Raw genomic sequence first — 20,502 nt, 5'->3', positions numbered from 1 at the left:
TCCATGACTTATAGCCATAAAACGTCCCTGGAAGAATATTGTTGTGAAAAATTGACCCTCTGTTTTAGGGAGGAATTTGGGCTCATTAAAAGAACTTTGCAATTTCCCTAAGGCAATTCAGTCTACTTTGCTCTTCCTATTAAAGTCTGGACCCAACTAATTGTCTAGTTCCACTATAACAGGAGGCTATGACAGACAGACAGACAGGCAGGCAGGCAGAGATAAATATAGATAGATCATAGATGTAGATAGCTAAAGATAGAAATATAGAGATAGAGGTTTAGAGATAGATAAGTAAGTAGATAGAAAATCAGATAAATAGATGATAGATTGATAGACATATGATATATGAGATAGCTGATAGAAAGATAGATGTATAGAGACAGCTATTTAGAGAAATGGTAGATACATAGATGCATCATTGTTGTTTGTTGCTCATCCTTCATTCTCAAAGAAGACCAATGACATCAGGAGGGTAATGTCTTGACTTGCAAAGTGAATCAGATTTAAGTGGGGCAGAGCTGTGCAAAGTCATCAGCCTCACTCTCTCCTCCAGTCATCAGAGCCCAGTGGCAAGATCAAGATGACTGGTAATGGCCCTGGATTGATTGATTTGATGCTTTTGTTTTCAGGGGATGGCCCCAGATGCAGTGGGAAACCTTGAACTTTTTTAAGCTAAAGTCCTTCCCAGTTCTCAGTTTCTCTGAGGCAATGTCCATGCAGTGATTCTTTAATCACTGGCTAGGTAAGAACTGAGACAAAAGATGCCTAGTTTGCTTTCAGGAAAGAATCCATCTGGGAGGGGAAGACTTCAGAGTTTCTGGCCAGACCAGAAACAATTGCTATTTATGCTCACTCTGAGTCATCAAAACCTAAACAATGAGCAAATCTGATAGATACATAGATAGATAAATGGTCAAGTTCTATAGGTTGCCATCCAACTGAATATTATTATTTAGATAATATGCATTCTTCATCCACTTGTTTTTTTCCTGTGTAGTTAAAGCAAATTCTTTTGAGTGATCATGGATTCCCAGCAATGTCCTGGAATTTCATGCAATCAGCCTATCCCCTGAAAACAAAAGCATCTGGAGGACCTTATCATTTATAGGGAATCCATCTCCAATCTGGATTCTGCACACACACAAAGAAAACACAACACATGGCAAACTGAGGAGAGAGAGATCACTGTCAACTGGGGGGGAGGGGAAAGAGGGTATCTGGGAAGACTTCACAAAAGAGAAACTGAGTTTTGTTTTTGTTTTTTTAGTGAGGCAATTGGGGTTAAGTGACTTGCCCAGGGCCACGCAGCTAGTAAGTGTCAAGTGTCTGAGGCCAGACTTGAACTCAGGTCCTCCCGACTCCAAGGCCAGTGCTCTATCCACTGCACCACCTAGCTGCCCCAAAACTGAGTTTTGAAGGAAGACAAGTATTCTGAAAAGCAAAGATGAGAAAGGAATACATTCCAGGCATGGGGTATATGACTGAGCAAATGTATGGAAATAGGAGAGTGAGTATTGAGGTAAGAGAACAAATTATCTTTCAGTTTTGATGGAAGATAGAGTTTGTAAAGGTGAGTATAGAACAAGTAGAAAAATTGGGATGTTACTCAGAGAACCCCACAAAGTTTGAAGATGGCTTTCAGTCTGTGACAAAGCAGTTTGACCTTTCCTGGGCCAAATTGCAAATTATTCTTGTCAGCTGTTGTACTCCTGATGAGAAAAAAAAAAAAACAACAGATTTTGTACCTGGCTATACAAATGCGTGATGAACACTCACAGATTGGGCCGGGGTCCCTGGAACAAAAGCAGTTCCAGCTGTGGATCCAAAATGGGATTATCATGATAGGGTAGACTAGGCTAGCAGAGACCACATGATTATTTGCCTCATTGAGGGAATGAGAAGGGGGATTAAGAATCATGTCAATTATGAGAAAATAAGAGAGATTACCCAGGAATCTGACGAAAACCCAGCTTTATTCATGAGTTGCCTCGTGGACTCTCTGAAAAAATATACCAATCTAGCCTCAGAAAGGGATGTTGGAATCACTGTACTCGATATACATTTTATTAGTCTATCTGCTCCTGACATTAGGAGAAAACTCCAGATAGACTTGGGTCCCCAAACCCCACCTTCACAACTTCTCGATGCTGCTTTTAAGGTTTTTAATAACAGGGATATTGTGGTAGCTGAAGAGAGAGAAAAGAAGGATCATGCCCAATCCATAGAGCAAGCCTCACTAATAACAGCGGCCATAATGTCTGCTACCAGCCAGATCCTGGCAGCTGTGGTAAACTGGGACATTGGAGTGGGGGTTGTTCCTCAAAAGTGAGGCTACCTCCCCAACTCCTCGTACCCAGTGCAGTGCCCCAAGAGGTTGGCCAAGTGAAAACCCAGATCCCTACAATGCAGTCCCCTGTGGACTTGGAATTTCGGGGGCCGGGGACTGGACAGCCACCTGTTACTGACATCTCTGGCCAAAACCAGGGTCACACTGGATGTAGGAAGTAAGTCTATTGATTCCTTAATAGATATAGGGGCAATCTCTGTCTTGCTCTCTCATTCAGGTCCTGTTGTTCCATCAACACAGCAGGACGTTGCCTTTAATATGTATGCATGAGGATCACAAATTTTATCATCCATTCCTGGTTTTACCATCCTCACCCTGGCCCTTATTGGGGTGGGATGTCAAGACAAAGCAAGCTTCTCATATACCTGATTGGTAATTAATTGGTTTTGTTTCAAGTTTTTAAAATTCCTAATATTGTTTTAAGTTATTATGTTTCTAAATTTCCTTATAATGTATAAATTGGTGAACAATTGTATCAGCTATAGTGGAAAAGCAATTTCTCTTATATATCTGGATATCAAAGTTAAAAAAACAAACCTCTTATAATGGGAAATCTGAGTTTCCTTAATAGTTAAATCCATGAGGCTCTGATTATTAGAACTTCCCAGTTAAGACATTGGTGGGGGGGGGGGGGAGGCCAGCTAGGTGGCACAGTGGATAGAGCACCAGCCCTGGAATCAGGAGTACCTGAGTTCAAATCCGGCCTCAGACACTTGACACTTACTAGCTGTGTGACCCTGGGCAAGTCACTTAACCCCAATTGCCTCACTAAAATAAAAAAAAAATTATAAAAAAAAAAAAAGACATTATGGGACTGTTAATTGATCTGACTACCAGGTTTTTTGGCTTGTGTTTGGTCAATACTACATTACTCCTGAGCCAGTGAATAGCAGGAGGTGGACTGCCTTGGGAAAGTCTGGGAAAACAACTTTGGCAAGGGCTGAGGTAGAATTCTCCTGACTTATTTTTCCCAATAAGCACATCCCACCTAGCTGACTTTGAGCCTGACTCAATCAATACACCTGGCTGTCTGCAGAACTTCTTCCTGGAGTGCACATGAAGCTCCCTGAGAGCTTGGTCCCTCTTCTTCTATGGTAAATTCCTATAATCACGTCATTTGATCAGCATGAACACAATATCGGATTTTAGGTTGGTACTACAAATGAGTTACTATAGCGAGATGCAGATATAGAAATTCTAGTCATTTTATATTCAAAACTGAAGTGTATAAGAATCTGGCTTTTTCATCTGTCTGCTATTAGTTATGCATTTTAAAACTGAACCAGGGGGCAGCTAGGTGGTGCAGTGGATAAAGCACCGGCCCTGCAGTCAGGAGCACCTGAGTTCAAATCCGGCCTCAGACACTTAACACTTACTAGCTGTGTGACCCTAGGCAAGTCACTTAACACCAATTGCCTCACCAAAAAAACAAAACAAAAAAAAAACTGAACCGGAAACACCTTAAGTACAATTTATTTGACATGCACTCTTATCACCTTAAGTCTATTGATTTTTTTTTTTTAGTGAGGCAATTGGGGTTAAGTGACTTGCCCAGGGTCACACAGCTAGTTAAGTGTCAAGTGTCTGAGCCTGGATTTGAACTCGGGTCCTCCTGAATCCAAGTCCAGTGCTTTATCCATTGCGCCACCTAGCTGCCCCCCCCAAAGTCTATTGATTCTTAACTTCTTGTTAAAGTCTGTTCCATCCAGGCTCAAGGCTCCAATCTCATGGCAACTACAGCCAGTGCCTATACATCTCCTCCCACCTGCTGGACCTCACATCTCTTCTCATTCTCCAGACAGGCTCTTTCCTTCCCCACCCGCCCTGTGATTTCTCTGACTCCACTCAGCTTGAAGCAGTTTCAGAAGAACCCCTTTTCCTTACATAGAGAAGTAGGGAATGTTATGGGGTTAGGACATAGGTCTGAGGTAACTTTCCTTGAGAAGACAGACACACCCTGAAGCAAGAGAGATAAGCCCATTAGGCGCGGCTGCTGCACCAGGTGGACTGAGATGCCTCAAAAGATCAGAGCTGCCTCTTGCCCAACTTCTCCCAGCCACCACCAGTGGGGGACATTCCACCCTCAGGTGATCACCCCCAATAAGGGAACTTTCCATAATCAGATGATCAACCCATCTGTCCCTCCACCATCCGTCCTCTATAAAACCTATGGCCTTTCTACTCTTCAGAGATAAATATCTCAAAGAACCAAGTGTGTGACCCATCTCTCCATGAGAAAAATCCAAGGATGTCTCTCTTGGTTTCCTTTCTCTAGCACCTAAATAAAATATTATTTTACTCCAATTGGATTTGTGCACAAGAGGATGTAACTCTTTAAAGAGGAATACCTAAGGGGGCAGCTAGATGGCACAGTGGATAAAGCACTGGCCCTGGATTCAGGAGGACCTGAGTTCAAATCCAGCCTCAGACACTTGACACTTACTGTGTGACCCTGGGCAAGTCACTTAATACTCATTGCACCACCAAAAAAAAAAATGGAATACCTAAGGACCACCACGCCAATCATTTCCCCCATGAGTCTGGAAAGGTAGATAAGAGCTAGAATATGAGCAAAGGGCAGAAGTTGTAAAAAAAAAAAAAAAAGAAAGAAAGAAAGAAAGAAAAAATAGATTTAGATGTGGTATATGAATTTATCTTTCATTAGACCAATCCAAAAGTAGAATCAGCTGCCTCTGGAGGAAGTGAATGTCCAGTTGGTCATGTATGAATTAGGATTCTTCTTGTTTGTCTTTTGTTCTCAAAAAGGACCATGACATCAGGTGATGTCATGACTTGCACTAAATTGGATTTAAGTAAAGGAGGGCTATGCAAGCTCACCAACCTCATTCTCTCTTCCAGAACCATCTGGGTCCAGTGCTAAGATTTATATCAGGATGACTGGAGATGGCTCTGGATGTTTAAGGTAATTAGGGTTAAGTGACTTGCCCAGTAAGTGTCTGAGGTAAGATTTGAACTCAGGTCCTCCCAACTTCAGGGCCAGTGTTCTACCCACTGTGCCACCTAGCTGCCCTTTGGGTTAGGATAGACAGTTTTAGAGGTCCCTTCAGACATTTCTATGACAGTCCCTAGAGAATTCATCAAAACGTCCACAATTTCCTAACTGTGTAGTTGATGGACAGAAGTTGGGTTATAGGGGCAGCTAGGTGGCACAGTGGATAGAGTGCTGGACCTGGAGTCAGGAATACACATCTTCATGAGTTCAAATCTTGCCTCAGCCACTTACTAGCAATGTGACCCTGGGCAAGTCATTTAACCCTGTTTGCCTCAGTTTTCTTGACTAGAAAATGAGTTGGAGAAGGCAACGGCAAACCACTCCAGTATCTTTGCCAAGAAAATCCCAAATGTGGTCAACAAAGAGTCAGACACAACTGAAACGACTGAACAACAACAGGACTAGATAGCCTCTAACATCCTCTCCAGTTAGGGGAAAGACACTGAATTTGGAGTCAAAGGAACCAGGTTTGAATCCTGACTCTGCTGTTTACTACCTGTGTGGCCTTGAATGCCACTTTATTTCCCAGGCCTCATTTTTCTCATCTGTAAAATAAACAAGTTGAGTAAGATGATTTTGGGGGACCCTTCTATCTTTAAGTCTCTGATCCTAAACTGTGAAGTCTATGGTTCAATTCTCCATTCCGGGAACACTCAGAGACAGTGGAATTTCAGAAGGAACCCAACACAACCAACTCCCAGGTGTCTCTTCGAGCCTGTCCTTCATTTTACTGTTCCCAGTATTGGCCTCCTGCTCCCAACGTGGAGGTCCTCGCTCTGCTAGGATTCATTAACTGGCCCTCTCCCCACAAAGGACACAATCTTCTGCTCTGTGGAGGCCTGGCCCTTTTTATTAATTCCTGCTGAAAACACCCGCTGGCCTGAGGCCCAGCATGCACAATGCACCTGTCAAAAATGAACAGCTTTTTTATACCTGCTGCTTTCCATCCAGCAGCGTCTGAAATGAATCATCAGTGTTTGCTTTGCCCCGCCCTGGACCAGGTTTTGATTCTGCCTGACTAATTTTGGCCATTTTTATTTTTTATTAAGCCAGCACTAAGGCCCCAGTATAGCCTCTTTGAGTGAATAAGCTGCTTGGGCATCTGGACCCCTAATTAGCCATGGTTATGGGTAACGGCATGGCTAGGCCTCTGTTTCCTACTAAAAGCAGGTGGGATATTTCAAGGGAGCAGAGACTTCCAGGATCGGTGTCATAGTGCACAGGGGCCTAAGAGAAGGGGGCTGAGGTCAGGGGGAAAAGGTGGGGGGAGAGAATGCTTGCATCTGCTCTGAATTCATCCATCCAGGTGTGCCCAGAGATCTATCATCTACCTGGGGCCCTTTCTCCTTTTGCAGATGGCTTGGCATGTGGAAGAGACAGTTCAATGTTTCTCCTCTATGTCTGACAGTATAAAGGAAAGAGGTAGAGGCCTTCCTGGTTCTGTTTGGGCCAAATAATGAACACAGGTTAACTGTTCTAGGGCATAAAGTGCTGCTTTCCACTTTCCTACAAAGGACCACTAGACCAATCATCTCCCAAAGGCACATTCCCCATGAAACTAAAGAGAACCCAGCCTTGAATAAGAGATGTGCCTATCTTTTCAAAATGCTAGTACTGGAAGGATCCCCTTGAACATCCAAAGTGAGAAATTTAGTACTACAGCATACACAGCAGGAAATAAACTTGAAGAACCTAAGTGATAATGACCCAAACCATAAACAAATTCAAGAAGGGTTTAGATTAATTTCTGGTTGACAAGCCATACTGGATTATTGAAGGAAGCTTGAGACAGGTCCATAGCACTCAGGTTGATATCAGGGGACCAATCATGCCCTACCCTAAATTCATGCTGAATGGTGAGACCAGTGTTTTAACTTCTGGTTGGTAAAGAAACTACCCAGTCAAATGCTTTTCTGTAATCAAAAAACAATAACATAATTTGTATCTATGCATAAAATCAATCACTATTCCTTGAAAGATATAATAGAAATAACCCTGTTTAATACAATAGGTGAGGCATAAAACTTGAGTCCAAGTTGAAAAGAGTTCTTCTGTGGATGATGAGGTTATCGAGATGGTGAGATCCTCCACTTGTAAATGACATTGTGTGGATTCTATCAAATCCTAAAATATTGCAGAGTCTCCTGGAAGAGATTTTTAGCCATTTAAAACAGCTTGAATTGACTATGTACACAAGAAAGACCAAGTGGATGAAGATGTCTATTGCCAAAATCATGACATGTATTTAGATGGAAATCCTATAGAAGTTTCCATATATATATATATGTATGTATGTATGTATGTATGTATATATATATATATATATATATACATACACATATATGTGGGGGGGGCAGACATAGATGGACAATGACTTGGGAAAAATCTCCTGCACAAAAGAAGAGTGGGCTTGATTGATTACCTTTAGGAACCTGAAAAGCTCCTTTAATGACCCAAAGCTTTCCATAGAAACAGGCTGATCTCATTGATACCAACATTCTACTGGTGTTGCTAAATTGCATCAAGACATGGAATAGGAGAGTCTCTGAAGAATTAAAAATTAATTTCACATAGAGCATAATGGAGAGTTGCATGGTGGGTATAACATTGGTTGTAACATACAACCAATAAGAATCTTCTAAGAACAGGAGTAAAAGATGCCATTAAGTAAATATATTATTGAAAAAGAAGATGAGCTGGTCATATGACAAGAGCAAGAGATAACTGGTGAGCAACCAGAGTGGTTCACTAGTATCCTCTTGATGTACCAAAGGAAGATCCCTAGCACATTAGATGGACTCCTTGTAGTGAACCTGTTAGAGAACATGAACACAAGATGAATAGGCATGGGTGGGTTGGAAGAACTTCCAAAATGATGAAATCACATACCCATTTGTATGTTTATTTTAATTCATATTGATAGATTTTGGTTTTATATTACATTCATTTCTAAATATATCCCTACCCTGTGGGTCACTCTTTGTAGCAAAGAAGAAAAAGAGGGAAGATGTAAGTACTTAATTAGGAGATCCTTGATCAATTGATTTTCCCCACCCCAGTTGAAGAAATTACAGAATATATGGAACATATAATGGAGACAACAAGGTATTAAAGTCTCAGAAATGTTTCCCCTTTATTATCTCTTCTTGGAATTAAGAGGGCAGGGGCACCTAGATGGCACAGTGGATAAAGCGCTGGCCCTAGATTCAGGACCTGAGTTCAAATCCATCCTCAGACACTTGACACTTACTAGCTGTGTGACCCTGGGTAAGTCACTTAACCCTCACTGCCCCGCCAAAAAAAAAAAAAAAAAAGCAAAGTATGCTTCATAGGGGATCAGTCTAAGCAAGACTCGGTTCTGAGGGAGGGGTATAAGCCCAGGCAGTGAAGAAAAAAGGCAGCTGTAGAAGAAGAACTCAGCCCCTGATAGAGAACTGCTCTTCATTTCTTGGAGGAAATGAGATTTCTCTCTCCTTTCCCAGCCTACCCTCATCAGCCAGAGTGTCTTGTAGTGGAACCCAGTAGGAAACAGCATGACCTGTGGAACAGTATATTCAGGGTGACCAGTATGAGGATATTCTGAAAAAATCAAGGACAGTGAGGCCATGAGATATCAGAGGTATGAGTCACCTTGGCTGTAGGTATTACCTAAGCACGTACCTCTATCAGTATATAATGTGTGTGTGTGTGTGTGTGTGTGTGTGTGTGTTCGTGTTGTTTCCATTCTTCCCACTGACACTGTTTGTGGAGGTAGGAAGGTTGTAGCTACTATTCTTACAATGCATCTCAGTAAATGGTTTTCCTTTGAGCTAATTGTGTCCCTTGTCTGACAATTAAAGGCAAATGAATCAGTGGGTACTTATGGCTTTAGTTTTAGGAATGTGTTTAGCAGAGATAAGCACAGTACCTGGCACATAGTAGGCACATAATAAATGTTTATTGACCGACTGTGCCTTCGTAGTAATTTGAACATATGGTGGTGGCCCACAGAGGACTAACCTACCTGCAAGTTGAGAAGGAGCTAACTTGGAGGGTGTACTCTACAGTAACTTGGGCAGAGCCTCAAAAGATGAATTGGCTTTAGATAAGGAGTAGTGAAGGGGATGAAAGTTCAAACCCTAGGGATGGCGCAAGGGAAGGAATGTGCACAGCATGTTGTAGGGATCATGGGAAGATCAGTCTGGCTAAAACAAAGAGTTTGTATAAGGGACTAGCTTGAGATGGGTCTGGAAAAAGAAGCTGGTATGATTTTGTAAGGCCTTGAATGCCAGGCTAAGGAGTTTGGATTTTAGCCTTCAGAAAATGGGGAGCCATGGAAGGCTTTTGAGTAAGCAAAAAGATTTTCTATGGACAAATCTTTCCTCCCCCCCTCCTCCCCCCGCCCCAAAATGTAGATTCTTGTAAGCCTATCATTCTAAGCGTGGCTCTTCCTGACTTTATCGAGAAACATGGGAATCCATCTTGCCCATGGGATTTGTAGTTTTCTCTCTACTGCCTATAGTGCAGAGTTACTATCTATTTCATACAGAGATTACAAAATTTCCAAGAATGAGGGTACAACTATTTGTATTTAATTCTAACACTGAGGGGACTCCATAGTGGAATAGAGGGTTGGTCTTGGAGTCAGGAAGGCCACAGACACATACTAACTGTATGAACCTAAGCAAGTTACCTAAGCTCCTAATGTCCAGACAAATCTTTTAGACCATAATTCCCGAAAGAGTTGCAGACTTACATCAGTGCAAGGAGTGTCCCACATCAATAAAATCCCAGGTCTGGAACAAACACTAAAATTAGGCTGCACATAGTTTTACTCCATCTAATGATTCTGAACCTCAGAATCATTACAAACACCAACAGCCACTGTCCTAGAGGCCAGAAAAGACCCACCAAGAGGCAGGGTGGATGGAATTCCAGCGGCATGATGCGCTTGGAGGATAGAGCAGTTAGACAACATGGTCAGGTCAGTAAATGGTCTGAGGTGTGGAACAGAAAACCACACACACATACAGCTCTTTTGATGAGTCCCAACTAGTTCCCAGGTGTCTAATGCAAAGAGCACTGTATTCAGAGTCAGAGAGCTAGGATTCAAATGCTTTTTGTTGTTGAGTTGTTTCAGTCATGCCCGACTCTCTGTGACCCCATTTGGGGTTTTCTTGGCAAAAATACTAGAGTAGTTTTGCCATTCCCTCTTCCAGCTCACTTTACAGATGAGGAAACTGAGGCAAACAGGGTTAAGTGACTTGCCCAGGGTCACACAGCTAGTAAGTGTCTGAGGCCAGATTTGAACTCAGGAAAACTCATCTTCCTGACTTCAAGTATGGTGTTCTACCCAGTGCACCACCCAGCTGCCCCTATTCAAAAGCTAACTCTTTTAATTAGTCCCTGTGTGACCTGGACAAGTCATTTCCTATTTATGAGAGTCAGTTTCCTCATCTACAAACCAAAAAGGGTTGGGCTAAATTATCTTTAAGGTAACTTCCAGTTCTAAACACTCTAAACACTCTCCTGGGCACATCCTGTGTGGGAGGGGCCTCTGGCAGATGGCTTACAGACCCTTCCAGGGCCTGAATCAGGCAGAACCTAAACCTCTCCTCCCCACCCCTCCACCCCTCCATCACCATCACTGCCATGATCTTAGTCACATGCTTGTTTCTCATCCAAGGAACCAACAGCTTGAAGTCCAATCTCCTATAACCTTTATCAGAGCAAACTCAGTCACACCTGATAAACATTTTATGCCTCAAGGAGATGAGGAGGATGGAGGTTGGGAGAAGGGGGTTGGACAGAAAGAACAAACATAGCACAGTCAAGGATGGACTTACAACATGTGGAAAGAAGGCAAGAGAGCCCCCCACCAGCTGCCAGTGACCTCTCCCCTTTTTCTATATTATTTATAAATCCAATCTACAAAAGCTGAGCTATTTCTTTAGAAAAAAAAAAAAGAAATTCAGGGGCAACTAGGTGGCACAGTGGATAGAGCACCAGCCCTGGATTCAGGAGGACCTGAGTTCAAATCCGGCCTCAGACACTTAACAATTACTAGCTGTGTGACCCTAGGCAAGTCACTTAACCCCAATTGCCTCACCAAAAAAAAAAAAAAGAAAAGAAAGAAAAAGAAAAAGAAAAGAAAAAAGAAAGGTTATTCCTTTCTAGGGAAATGCGGAAACAGGTAACCCTCCTTTCCCTCCAGGCTCTCCTTCCCTTGTATAGGCATCATGGCATGTGAAACAGAATAGGCTGGAGACCTGGTTGCTAGTGATACCCCCACCCCAACCCACCCTCAGTATTGAGAAATCAGTGACATAATGATGAAAAGTTGAAACTCAGTAACCAATCATGACTTCAAAAGGCTGATGATGGGGGCCACTAGGTGGCATAGTGGATAAAGCATCAGCCCTGGATTCAGGAGAACCTGAGTTCAAATCAGGCCTCTGACACTTGACACTTTCTAGCTGTGTGACCCTGGACAAGTCACTTAGCCCTCATTGCCCTGAAAAAAAAAAAAAAAGGCTGATGATGAAACATGTCTCCCTACCTCTTGGCAGAGAGGCGACGAGCTGGAGGTACAGAATGAGTTGATACCATCTGCATCCAGAGAAAAAGCCGATAAATAGATATATGTATAGAATAATTTTACATGCAGACATACATACAAATATACATATGTATGTATATACACATTTGTGTCTATTGGTAGCCATCTTGGGGTGTAGAGGAAAGAAAAAAAGGGAGAAAAAAGAAATCTACATGATAACTGTTGTATATTTAGAGGGAAGAACAAGTTGTACACATAGATTTGCAGTTTCACATGTAACAATCTTGTTTGTTGTACTGTGTTATAGAAATGCCTCTTTAGTTCCATGAATTGAAAATTTTTTTAAAGAATGAGACTGGCATTTTCAGACATGGCCAGTGTTTTGATGTGTTTTGCATGACCATATTTATTTGTTCAGAGGGATGCCTTCTATATGATGGGGAGGGAGTAACTTCATGGGAGGCAATAGAAATTTTAAAAAGAGCATTATTAATGAAACATTAAAAAATACAGAAGACAGTGGATAAAGCACCGGCCCTGGATTTAGGAGTAACTGAGTTCAAATCCGGCCTCAGACACTTGACACTTACTAGCTGTGTGACCCTGGCCAAGTCACTTAACCCTCATTGCCCCGCCAAAAAAAAAAAATACACACACACACACACACAGAAGAAAACAAAAAAGTAGTCCAGATAGGGACAAAAACAAATGGCAATTTGTTACTACTTTGTTAAAGTGAACATAATTTTTTAGTCTTTTTCATGAATTTTTTCAATTAAAGAGTATTTCTTTTTTCCCCCTCTCACCTCCTTCCCCCCACCACTGAAAAATAAAAATGAAAACAAAACCCTTTTAACAAATATACCTAGTCAAGTAAAACAAATTCCTACAATGTCAATGTACAGAAATGTGTCTTGTTCTGCATATTTAATATAATGTTAAAAACTGTAACAGTTTTCACATACAAACAAAATAATGAAGAATAGATTTTTATCTGGTGCAACTTAGCTAAATTGTGGGCATTTTAGCTTACCACCAGATTTCCATTTCAGGGATTGATTGCATGCTGGGTGTTAGAAAGGAGGGGAGTGTTAGAAAGGGAATCAGCTTGGCCTGAATCACCAGGGCACCACCTGAGGTGGTTTAGCCTCTTGGGGAGAATCCTAAGTGCCTCTAGTCAGAGAAGGGAGTTGTGTTCATAAGGAAAGAGATCCCTGACCCTGAAGTGACTCACTTTGTGTCCCAACTCAGCTGTGGGTGATCTATTCAGATTCACATTATCCACTGGGAATGACCAGAGCCAAGGGTGGCCCAAATGATCAGATAGGAACAACCTTCAGTGGTTTCCAAAGTTGGACAAAGTGGCCCGGCTCAGATTCCGAGCCTTACAATGCAATGTATGACTTCTTCTGAAGCATTGAAAATGGACAATGAAAGAATTCTTTGCTGTGGTCTTGCCCTTCCCTTCACCCCTCCGAGTAATGCTGTGTGGAGGCCCAGTAAACACAGGGTGCAGTATTTCCCTAAATAAAGCAGAAGGAACAGAACAGATCAATGTCCCAGCCGCCGCCAGCAGATATGCAGTCAAGTTAAAAAAAAAAACAAAAAACCGCTCAAATATACAATAACTTAACTCTTTTTATTGACCCCAGAACCAGGAGAATCAATTCAGTTCCTGGGACAGTTCTGGTGGGGCTGGACAGGGTGGGCAGGAAAGCAGGGGAAATTTCTATCATTTCATAAAATACAGAACTCTGGTCTAGAAAGTGGGGGGGGGGGGTAGGAGAGGACACAGTCCCTATCCTTTGGGACTTCCCAGTCTGGTGAGGGACATATAGCCCTGTATGTGCTATAGCTGTGTTATGATCAAGATAGCTGTGATTAGTGGAAAGTGAGTTAGTTTTGGAGTTAGAGGACCTCTCTTGAAATCCCAGATTTGTACTTACCATCTGTGTGATCTTGACCAGGTCACTTAATTTCCCTGTGTCCTGCCTATGTGCACCACCACCCCAAGCTGGTTGTTAAACATTTATCATCATCCCACTGCAAGCAATAGAGATCTTAACCTTCTCCTCAGAAATGATTATCCTGTTTTGCAGATTAGATGCCTGAGGCTCTGAGAGGTTAAATAACATAAAAGGTATTTTAAAGAATCAAAAGGAAGTATGCAACAGTAAATAAAATGTAAGTTACTTGAGGCAAAGGACCATTTCACAGTTTTTTTGTCCCCAGTCCTCAGTATAATCAGTGTGTAATATATAGTAATCACTTTATAAGTGATTATTGAATTGAATTAAATTGATATTGGGCATTTTTTTTAAAAGAATAAAACTAAAGCTAGCAAGATTACTTGCTAGACTGGATTACTTTTTGGAGGTGGGAAGACAATCTTCTGTAGAGGACTTTACCAGCAGGGAGGAATGCGTCTTTGCTGAATTAGGAAGGGGCAGGGATGTGATTATGTCTATGGAGGGTTTACTAGGCTATGGAGCCTGAGATTTTATAAATTAATAGCACCTCAAAGCAGAAGTCAAGGTACTTTTCTTTTTCTCAAAAATCAACCCCAGGGGCTGATTTGACTAAGCATGTGTGGATTGGCTGTCCCTAGCTCAGCTGGCCTAGCCCCAGGTTGCTCCTGTGCAAAGGGTGCTAGCCAGCCCCAGAGGCACAAATGAGGTCCCTTTGGCCTAATCTGCCCCTTCCCCTGTGCCCGCCTTCCCCCCTCCCCACCACACACACACACACACACACACACACACACACACACACACACACACACACACACACACTGAGCCTAGGGTTCTTGGTAGGTGCCCTGCGCCAATTCTGTTTGGGGGTATGTGTGACTGCCAGCCTCACAGCAATTCTGTTCTTAAGGAGACTGGACCTAGAGGGAGGGGGAATGAGGCACCAAGCTCTCACTGGGGAAGAATGAAACAGTTTTTCCCCCATCCATCATCTGTAATTTTTTCAGATGACTGCATTCCTCCTCTCCGTCAGCAGTGAGTCTTTTTTTCATCCCACTTTCATATATGGTACAGTATGTCTCTGAGGGCTGACCTGTCTGGGGCTCCTGGGCTATATATTCTACATACACACAAGGTTACCCAAGAGAACAAGTCCCTGTTATACATGCTAATGAAGAGGCAGCGCAGGTAGCCCCATGTCTGGATGCAGTTTTAGTAGACAAACTTTTTTAAAAGGGATCTTTAAAAATTCTACATCTAAGGGGCAGCTAGGTGGTACAGTGGATAAAGCACTGGTCCTGGATTCAGGAGGACCTGAGTTCAAATCCGACCTCAGACACTTGGCACTTACTAGCTGTGTGACCCTGAGCAAGTCACTTAACCCCAATTGCCTCACCAAAAAAAGAAGAAAAAATTCTATATCTATCTCCAGCTCTGAAAGATATTATGAGCTTCCTACCCCATTCCCTTCATTCATTTCTACCTGGGAGACTTTTTTTGTGAAAAGACCCTCTCTCCAAAATGTGGCTATAAATTTAGGACCCACCCCCCTCCCCCACAAAGGGGATCTATATTTTAAAATCTATACTAGATGCCAATGGGAGCTGCCCTAGAATGCACAGACTTCTCTCCCTTCTTTGCAGAGAAAAATGGGATTGTGGGTGTGGAACATTACGTATACCATCTGACGGACTTGAGGTGTTGATTAGTTTTGCCAAACTACATTTTTCCCCTCTTTTTAATTTTTTTTTTTAATAAGACATGGCTCTCTGGAGAGGGGATGGTGAGGGATATATTTGGAAATGAAAGTGATGTGAAAGAAAAAGATAGCAATAAAAGATTTAAAAATCAAATAAAATGTATGCATGCTCTGCAAATCCTTAAAGAAAGAAATTGTAAAGGGATATGATGATGTCTCTCTTGGGAGGTAAGACCAAGAACCATCCTTCCATGGTGGAAATATCCCCACTTTTTCTATTTGGAAGATGAAAGAAAAGAATCATAGAATGTTAGGACCAGAAGGAACCTTAAAAAGTCATCTATGCTAGGGGCAGCTAGGTGGCGCAGCGGATAGCACATTGGCCCTGCAGTCAGGAGGATCTGAGTTCAAATCCAGATTCAAACACTTAACACTAGCTGTGTGACCCTGGACAGGTCACTTAACCCCAATTGCCTCACCCCCCAAAAAAGTCATCTTTTCCAACCCTCTTGCTTTATTGTTATAAAAACCAAGTCCCAAAGTGGGGAAGTGATTTGTTCAAGTTCTAAAGATAATTACTGGCTGAGATCTAAACTATCCTTTCTCCTCTCCCTGTTTCCCTCTCTCCCTTCCTTCCTTCCTTCTTTCTTTCTTCCTTCCTTCTTTCTTTCTTCCTTCCTTCTTTCTACTATTCTTTCTAATTTTTTTCACTGATAGCTTTTAAAGATATTACTTTCATTTCCAAATATACCCCTCCTTCTCTCCCTATCAAGAAAGTAATCCTTTGTTAACAGAGATGCCTATCTCTTACCTCAAAGTATTCGGCAAGCTAAAGAGGGAATTCCCAGATCAATCAGAGATGAGATGGGGGAAGTGGCTATGCCCAAATTGTCTTAATGCTCTTAATCTTTTATTCCTCAGGCCTGATATTAACTTCAACTTTCATTCATTAAGCCCCTAGAGAAGATGGCCCTGGACACATTCTGCTTGACAGAGGGAAGCTGACCTAAGATTTTAATATTGCCCTAGGGAGGGGCAGCTAGATGGCATAGTGGATAGAGCACCGTCCCAGGAGTCAGGAGTACCTGAGTTCAAATCCGGCCTCAGACACTTAACACTTACTAGCTGTGTGACCCTGGGCAAGTCACTTTGCAAAAAAAAAAATATATATATATATATTGCCCTAGGGAAGTGTTAGTGCCAAGAAGTAGGCCCCTAGGGGGGCAAAATGAAAAATGAACTTAATGATTGAGACCAGGAAAGCAAATCCTATGGAGGATGAGGGGGCCAGCTATTTGTCACATCATTTGAGGAAAGTTACAGCATGGAAGATTTCAGTTTGGCATAGAGAAGAACTTCCTGGCAATAAATGCTGTAATTACTAAAATCATTGCTACCAATTGCTAGCATTCCCTATAATCCATTCAGCCCCATTAGTCTGAGCTGGAAGACAAACAGTCTCATCAACCACACCAGAACTTGCCTGGTCCTTAGTATTCCCTGGGACACTCTCTATACTCTGCTCTCGCTCTCTCTCTCTCTCTCTCTCACACACACACACACACACACACACACACACACACACACACATCTCTTTCTATAGGATCAATCAATAAATAAACATTTATTAAGTGCCTACTATGTGCCAGAGCACCTAGGTGGCGCAGTGGATAGAGTACCAGGCCTGAAGTAAGGAAGGCTCATTTTCCTCATCTGTCAAATGAGCTGGAGAAGCGAACCGCTCCTGTATCTTTGCCAAGAAAATCCCAAATGGGATCATGAAGAGTCCGACACAACATCATGTGCCAGATACTTGCTAAGCACTGGGATTACAAAAAGGGACAAAAGACAGTCTCTGTCCTCAAGGAGTTTATAGTCTAATGGGGGAGATGACATGCAAACAAAGTAAGCTATATACAGGATAAATGGGCAATAATTTATGGGAAGACCCGAATGTACAAGTCCCTGTCACACACAGGATGGGCAAACCTTAGCAAACTAGTTAATCTCTAACATTATGTGTTGATCAACTGTGATAGACTGGATTCTTCTCACCAATACAATGGTACAAGAAAATTCCAGGGGACTCATGATGGAAAAGACTCTCCAAATCCAGGAAAAAAAAAAAAAGAACTGTGGAATATGGATGCTGATTGAACCCTACTATTTCTTTTGGTTTTGGTGCTATTGTTTTTTGAGGTTTTTCCTTATTGCTCTGATTCTTCTCTTATAGCATGACTGATGCAGAAATACATTTAATGTTGTTATGTATATGTATATATACGTATATATATACATATATATATATATTAATAACCTATATCGGATTTCCTGCTGTCTGGGGGAGGGGGAGAGGGAGGGGAGGGACGGAGGAAAATTTGAAATTGGAAATCTTATCTAAACAAATGCTGAAAGCTATCTCTACATGTGACTGGAAAATAATAAAATACTTTTATTTAAAAAAAAAAAAAGAAAAATGGCTGATCTGCATTGGTGAGGCATTGACTCACCAGGATCCCTAGACAATAAAATCATAGACAGGAACCAAATGAAATAAATCTCTATGTAACTAATATATAATCCAAGTGTAATATTCATACTGTCTCTTCTTTCACTCCTAACTCACTATATGAAATCATAATGGTAACTGAACAGTCAGGAACCCTGCATGTGACTGAGTGATACCCTTCTTGATACCCTGCCCTGCTCCCCCACAGCCCTTTAATCAACAATAAACAGGGGGCAGCTAGGTGGCACAGTGGATAAAGCATTGGCCCTGGATTCAGGAATACCTGAGTTCAAATCCGGCCTCAGACACTTGACACTTACTAGCTGTGTGACTCTGGGCAAGTCACTTAACCCCCACTGCCCTGCAAAAAAAATAAATAAATAAAATAAACAGGCATTTATTTCTTGATTTATTCACCCATTCTGAAATTAATAAACACCAAATAAAATGAGCATTTCTATATACAAAGTAGAAAAGGAGGACTATACACAAAACTTGCCTTTTCTTTTATGTATATAATAAATCCAACATGTAGCCTTCTCTCTTTTTTTTTTAAGAACTTTTTCAAATTCTATTTTATTTTCAGGTTTTCATTCCCTCCCTTCCACCTCCTTTCCCAATCCCCACTGAGGAAACATTAAAAACAAAACCTGTTACAGGGGCAGCTAGGTGGTGCAGTGGATAGAGCACTGGCCCTGGAGTCAGGAGTACCTGAGTTCAAATCCAGCCTCAGACACTTAACACTTACTAGCTGTGTGACCTTGGGCAAGTCACTCAACCCCAATTGCCTCACTTAAAAAAAAAAAAACCCTGTAATTGGGGAATATTTAATACAAAGTAAATAATACAATAAACAGAACCTATTACAAACATGAATAGTCAACCAAAACAAAAGTCCCGTATTTACCAACCCAGCTTTCCCTTCAAAATAGATGTGCCTCAATTGGCCCTCTAAGTCTATCACCTGAGCTATTGTGCAGAGGTGGACAGTGTGCTTTTGTCATGATCCCTACAAATTCTGATTAGTCACTGGATTAAGCAGTTCCTAAACCTTTCAAAATTGTTTGTCTTTGGGCAGCTAGGTGGAACAGTGGATAAAGCACTGGCCCTGGATTCAGGAGGACCTGAGTTCAAATCTTACCTCATATATTTGACACTAGCTGTGTGACCCTGGGCGAGTCACCTAACCCTCATTGCCCCGCCCCCCAAAAAATGTCTTTCCAATATTCCAGCATTTTTGGTGGACTTCCTTTTTTTTTAGTCATAAAAGTATTTTATTATTTTCCAGTTACATATAAAGATAGTTTTCAACATTTCTTTTTATAAGATTTTGAGTTCCAAATTTTTCTCCCTTCCTGAAGACAGCAAGCAATCTGATATAGGCTATATATGTACAATCACATTAAACATATTTCTGCATTAGTCATGCTGTGAAAGAAGAATCAGAACAAAAGGGGAAAACTTCAACAACAAAAAATCCAAAAACAAAAAAAGTAGTAACAGTATGGTTCAATCTCCATTCAGATTGCACAGTTATTTTTTCTGGATGTGGAGAACATTTTCCATCATGAATCCTTTGGAATCGTCTTGCTTAGAAGAACTAAGTCTATCACAGTAGATCATCATACAATGTTGCTGTTACTGTGTACAATGTTTATTCCTGGTTCTGCTCACTTCACTCAGCATCAGTCCACTTAAGTCTTTCCAGGTTTTTCTGAAATCTGCCTGCTCATCATTTCTTATAGCACAATAGTATTCTGTTACATTCATATACCACAACTTGTTCAGTCATTCCCCAATTGATAGGCCTTACCTTGATTTCCAATTCTTTGCTACCACAAAAAGAACTAGCATGCAACTTTCAAAACTTTGCTGCTTGTCTGTCTCCTAACCTTCTCTCTGTGCTTTTCTAACAATAACTTTTTTATTGGTTTCCTTTGTCTTTATATTGCCTAGTTATTTCCCTATGGCCCCTCATAATAAGTGTTTTAAAGGTCATGCTTTGGTGACCTTCTTTTCTTTCTCCTTTCTTTTTTGGAGGGGTCGCACTTTGTCTAGTCCCCTCTTTGTCCCCCCCTTCCTCCCCTGACTGAAAACAACAACCAAAAAAAAACAACAAGACCCTTATAACAAATATGTATATTCAAGCAGAATAAATTCTACATTGGTGTCATCTGAAAATGTCTTGAGTCCATTACCTCTCTCTTTCAGGTGGAGGGTAACATGCTTCACCATTAGTCCTTTGAGATGGTCATTGCATTGATCAAATCAGCAAGCTCTTTTTGTATGCTAGGGATTGGGCTAAGAATTAGTGATACAAAGAAACAGAAAACAGTCCTTGCCCTCAAGGGAGCTTATATTCTAATGATACATTCAACTATGTAGATAGGTACAAGATAACTTTAGCATGAAAAGTGCTAGCATAA

General features: G+C 41.5%; 1 pseudogene; it reads left to right on the top strand.

Moving 5' to 3' along the window:
* Positions 1 to 2,406: 2,406 nt before the first annotated feature.
* Positions 2,407 to 20,502, top strand: part of LOC122738415 — a 37,548-nt pseudogene continuing 19,452 nt past the window's right edge.

This window comes from Dromiciops gliroides, chromosome 2, assembly GCF_019393635.1.
Source record: "Dromiciops gliroides isolate mDroGli1 chromosome 2, mDroGli1.pri, whole genome shotgun sequence".
NCBI classification, from domain to species: Eukaryota; Metazoa; Chordata; class Mammalia; order Microbiotheria; family Microbiotheriidae; genus Dromiciops; species Dromiciops gliroides.
This window is presented reverse-complemented; position numbering and strand designations above follow the sequence as displayed.